Consider the following 6,653-nt stretch of genomic DNA (forward strand, 5'->3'; position numbering starts at 1 on the left):
GGGGACGGACAGTCAGGGATCGAAAGAGAGAGAAACAAGAGAGGTACGTTTGCCAAGGGGAAAAATGAGACACGTTTGCTAAAAAAAGGGAAAAACACGGTTGTCAGGGGAATATGAAGGAGACACACGTTTGGAGAGAAAAGTGCTGAGAAAGGGACATGTTTGCTCGAGAAAAAAAGCAGTGACCCGTTTGTCTAAAAAAAAAAAAAAAAAATCACGTCCGCTAAGAGATAAACGATACTTTGGGCAAGGTTTAAGGAGAGAAATGTTTGCCAGAGGAAAAAAAGGAGAAAATGAAAATATAGAGCCGGAAAAGGTATTTGAAATACAGAGGAAAGATTGAAAGGAAAAAAACAAAAACAGGGAAATTAATGCTTCACTGAAGAAGATGGATAATATATTTGTGTTATGTGATGATGTTATGATGAGGATATAGTATTTGATAATGATGAAAAGGTTAAATGCTAATGACCGTGCAGATGAAACAAAAAAAATCTTGAAATTCGAGTAAAAAGTGGTTATAAATGAGCTTACTGATGTGAAGAAGATGATACGAACGGAATATCCTTTTTTTTGGGGGGGGGGCCTCGGATGGGGATCTAGGACAATTTTGGCTTGACAATTTTGGCTTTCAATATGACCGCCAGACGTTACCTCAAAAATTGAAAAGTCCAGCTTCCTCTCTCGGAACATGTGTTCTTTCTTACTTTTTTTTAATATCATTATTTCTAGATGATAGTGTTGAAATTAAGGTAAAAGCAAATTTCTTCTTGATAGCAACAACAATCACTTGAAAGAACTTGACGTTCATAGTGCACTTCATCATATTTTCTAGTGAAAATTTATCATTAAATCACTACATGTGAACTTCCAAGGATCATATATATATATATATATAATATCGTTATATATATATAATATACATATATCATATATTATTATATATACTTATATATATATCATATATATATATATATAATATATATATTATATATATATATATATATATCTATATATATACATATATACATACACATATACATATATTTGTGTGTGGGTGTGTGTGTGTGTTTGTGTGTGTGTGTGTGTGTATGTGTGTGTGTGTGTGTGTGTGTGTTTGTGTGTATATGTGTGTGTGTGATTATTGTATGCAATTAGTGCAAAATCATGTTATTTGCAGATAGGTAAGTTAGGGTCTTTTATCTCTTTCCAGAGATATAAACAATTACTTTCATCTAACCACAAAATTAACTATTTGTATTTCCTCATTCGTAAATGGGATCAAGAGGGCAATTCTCCATCTCTTGTCTCACACCCTCTTGGATTCAAAAATATTTTTTCTGTCATCATAGTTACTCTCTTGGACTAACAGCAGTTCTTAACAGGAAAGCTACTGGACCCTCATCCCAGAAATATTCACATAAACACAACTTTGGAATCTGTGATAATGTCTTGTAATTGGATTTTTTTGAGGTAACACAAAGTATAATTAAACTTTAAAGTAACAAATATAAAGGCTCACTCCTGTACATGAAAAAAAGTACTGGACACTCATTACAATCCTCTTGTGGATAACAAATATACTACTACTACTACAACTACCACGTACTCACTCCAAGAGCATCACAACATGAAAACTACAATTAAGTATCATGCTGTGACCACGGCGGCTCAGACATGAACCTACCGTTAAAAGAAGAAGACTACAACTACAACTAATACTACTACATGGGTCAACAGCCAGACAGCAATTCAAGAGACGCTTAGCGGTCAACAATGTAAGTAGTATCTGGGCACGTCTCCTTCATGTAGAGGAATCCATGGACTAGGACAAGAGTGAGGGTTGTATAGCGAATATAAATATTAATTTTTATCTAATTTTCAGGGCTCTCCTGAAACCCATCCATGGACCCCAGGTTAAGAACGCCTGGTCTAGAGCATCATCCATGTCGATATTCTTCCCATGTATAGTATGACGTGTATTGAAGATGTTCTTTGTGGCAGCCACAATAAGCCGCATACCTAAGTTATACACTTCTTACTCTGTCTCCTACACTAACACTGGGTTTACTCTGTCTCTGGTAGTGCATTGTCACCCTGAATGATGACAGGATCAGGATTACCATATTGAATATGCCATACAGACTTTGTGATATCAGCTGACTCAACAAACGGGAATAGTCTCGCTTTTTCACATTCCCTGCAACGCACGTTGTAAGTTTGAAGAAGAGACGTCAGTTATGGGCTTTTCTTTCTGGTGAACAGCATAAAGCGGATCAATTCCGGAAGAATTCTTGGTTGCTGTCCATAAATAGCAAGAAGTGAAGCTTTTAATGCTTTCAATTAACATCCGGTTATTACTGCCGTGGTACATCCTTCGAATTCCCTCTTAGCAAATTGCTCGTGGTCACCGCATAGGAAGGTCACCTACTGACTATCAGCCAGGTTTCTTTTACGGTCAGCCAGGCAGGTAGTTCCATACTCATTATGCATAAATTTATATATAAAAAATTTTAAATATTCTATCCATAAGTTGCATTTGGTCACGTTGCCTTTTCTTCAGATATGGGTTAGTCACGCACTGGATTGCATGCAAGATGCTTATCTTTAACCACTGGTCTATCGACAGCCCGAGTATCTTTATATGACGTCTGTGCAAAATATTTATGTATATGCTTTCTCTATATATTATCACATCTGTAGATAGTTATATCTCAATATTTATACTTCATCATACGGAGCTCAGTTACACTACTCTCAATTTCCTCACTTTCTTTATGTACTATACAAGCCAGACTTATATTTTATTTCGTCAGTCATTGATCATTCGTTTTCTCTCTGCCTCTGTTTCGTATACCACTCTGTACAAAATATTTTCATATTTACTCTCATCTGATCTTCTTTCTTGTCCTCTTCTGTCAAGCATTCCAACACTCGACTATTACAAATTTATTTCTCATGATTCAATAACATCGTTTCTTTTGTCCAGTCATACGTAGTCTCGTCTTGTCCACATGTATCAAACAATTGATCTTTTCTTGTCTATCTTCTTCTGACCCAACAGTGAACTATGTCAATGGAATATAGTTCAATAACTCAGCTTGTCCGTAAGTGTAACTTCACAGGGTTTTCCAAATTTCATTGATGAACATGTGGACTTGTTATTGCCGATTATCTTTACTCCGTAATGATCTTATTTTAACCTCCAGATAAGTAACAAGCCTTTCATATATGTCAATACATATCTAGTGATTTAATTATATATATTTATAATATGCATATATTTATAATATATATCTATATTAATATATGATTAAGATATACATTATATATATATATATATATATATTATATTTTATATATATATATATATATTATATATATATATATATATATATATTAATATATATATATGTATATAATAATTATTATATATATATCTATATATATATATATATATTTATATATATATATAATATATTATGTGTGTGTGTGTGTTGTGTGTGTGTGTGTGGTGTGTGTGGTGTGTTGTGTGTGTGTGTGTGGTGTGTTTGTGTTTGTGTTGTGTTGTGTGGGGGGGGGCGTGTGCATGTGTGTCTGTGTGATATAGCCTTATGTGCGTTTATGAAATGTTTGTTTAAAGGCTATGTAATAAAGCAAGCTTATGTCACTATTTCGTACTCTTGGTTTTCCCCCTTAATGATTCAGAAATCATTCAGAATTTCGCAGTAAATGAAAGTAATCGGACCTGCATTTGGTACAGAGCGAATAATTGTTTCATACATTCCTGTTTCCGATAAATGTTCATCAGATTTCATGCAATTGTTATATGCCTGATTTTAAATAACATTTGCTATTGATAATTCACAGGTCTTCTGTATCATTTTCAATATATATATATATATATATATATATATATATATATATATATATATATATATATATAAACATATACATACATACATACAACATACATACATACATACATACATACATACATACATACATAATATATATATATATATATATATATCATATATATATATAACATATATAATATATATATCATATATAGATACATATATATGATAGATAGATAGATAGATAGATAGATAGATATAGATATAGATATGCATAATAGATAAATAGATAGCTCGATATTTATTTAATTATTTATGTATATATAAAAATAAAACATACATATTTATATACATACATATATATATATATATATATATATATATATATATATATATATATATATATATATATATATATATATATATTTCTGGGTAGGACAATAACTGCACCCTGGGGTTCCCTTGAACAAGGATAGCACCCTATTAGCTCCCTATACCAGGGTTGCTGTGAAACTGTCGGCAGCAGGGCAGTGGATATCTGGTGAAAACACCTTCAGTTCTACTGATTACTGGTTTCACCAAATAATATGTCTGGCGTATTACAGTGTAACTGTTTTAAAAGCGGCAGAGATAGTTCCTCCTAGTTAGTTGGAGACTGCGAGTTGAGAAGGAGCCTGGGGGATTCCACTTAACTTTTATTTTCTCCTGACAAACCTCTACACCAATGATTAAATACAGAAATGATAATTCATACCACATCGCCCGTCGCGTGGGTTATCAAGGGGCGCGACCAGGCTGACAATGCTAAACATGCATCTGGAAGACAAAGAAGATAAAGAAAACATGTCCAATTAAGAAACACATTAAAAATCGGAACGTGGAACGTAAGGAAAATGAAAGAGATGGGTAAATTACATACTGTCTGTAACGAAATGGATAGATACAACATTCAAATACTAGGAATAAGTGAGACTAATTGGAAAAGTAATGGAAGTTTCAAAAATAAAGAAAACAAGACAGTTCTTTTTTCTGGAAAAGAAGAAGGAAATTATAGTCACGGAGTTGCTATGATTCTCACGAAAAAAAATGCAAATGCACTAATTGGGTACAGCCCAATAAATGATCGCATTTTAAAAGTCAGAATACAAATAAAACCTCATAACATTAGTTTTACACAGTGCTACGCACCAACCAATATTGCAAGTGATGAAGAAATTGAAAATTTTTAGAACTCTCTCCAAGATACTTTAGACACAGTCCCTAACAGAGATGTAAAAGTGATCATGGGAGACCTCAACGCCAAAGTAGGAAAAAATGATCTAAAAAATGACACCTGTGGAAAATTCGGCCTTGGAGATATAAATGAAAGAGGTAAAGATTTTATTGAATTCTGTAGTACAAATGATCTAGTTATAGCCAATACATTGTTCCAACACCACCCAAGACACTTGTACATGTGGTTTTCACCAGACAAAAGAACACGCAACCAAATTGACTACATTGTGCTGAACCAAAAATGGAAAAGTTGCATAAAAAATGCCAAGACAAGACCTGGTGCCGACTGCAACAGTGACCACCAACTACTAACTATCGATTTTAAAATAAGACTCAAAAAGATGGAGCGCCCAACACCACCTCTAAAGCTCAACTACAGAACTCTTGATAACAATTACAAAATTACAGTGTCAAACAAATTTGAAATACTCAATCAATGTGAAGATGATAAAACACCAAATGAGTTGTGGGAAGAAGGAAAAGAACTCCTGCTGAGCACTGCTTAAGAAACTATCGCCAAAAAGAAAAAGACAAATTCCCCCTGGATATCTGAAGAAACACTAAGTGAAATTGAAACAAGATGCCTAAAATCGAAGGGTATCAATAATCCAGTTGAAAAAGTAATTTACAAAAAACAAAATACAAAAATCCAAAGATTATTGCGACAAGATAAGGAAAAATATTTAAATGAACATTGCCAGAGAATTGAAAACTGTTCTATCAATAAGACAACTAAAGAACTCTACCAAGGAGTACGAAACATCACACGAAAATTTAAACCTACTATGGACACTATCAAAACTGAAGATGGATTTGTTTTATGTGATGGAAAAGAAGTCAAAGATAAATGGAATCAATATTGTTCCAACCTATAAAAAAAGAATAAAGATCTAACAACAACATTAATTAGACTCAATGACAACGAAGATGAACCACCGCCACTATTAGACGAAGTTATAAAAGCCATAAAAGAAGTAAAGAATAACAAGAGCCCCGGAATAGATGAAATAACAGCAGAACTAATTAAGAATGCTGGCGAAAGTGTTGAATACTTCTTCTACAAACTCTGTACAAAAATATGGAATAAAAGAAGATGGCCAGAAGACTGGTTAAAATCAATCTTTACTCCCATACCTAAAAAAGGTGACGCACTCCAATGCAACAATAATAGGACAATTGCATTTATAAGTAACAGCAGCAAAAGTTTTTTGAAAATTATTGCTGAAAGAATGAAGTTGAAGTTAAGAGAGGAAATTGCAGACGAAGAAGCAGGTTTTCGCCCTGGAAAAGGTACCAGAAACCAGATTCTAAATCTAAAATTGATCATAGGGAAAAACAGAGAACATCAAAAAGACCAATACCTGTGTTTCATCGATTATGTGAAAGCTTTTGATATTGTTGATCACGATATCCTCTGGAATAACATGAACGATATGAAGTTTCCAAAACACATCATCCAACTAATAAAAGCCAACAGCAAGATGCTGTAAGAACCACTTATGGGTTAACAGAATGGTT

This window comes from Penaeus monodon, chromosome 18 (assembly GCF_015228065.2).
Source record: "Penaeus monodon isolate SGIC_2016 chromosome 18, NSTDA_Pmon_1, whole genome shotgun sequence".
NCBI classification, from domain to species: Eukaryota; Metazoa; Arthropoda; class Malacostraca; order Decapoda; family Penaeidae; genus Penaeus; species Penaeus monodon.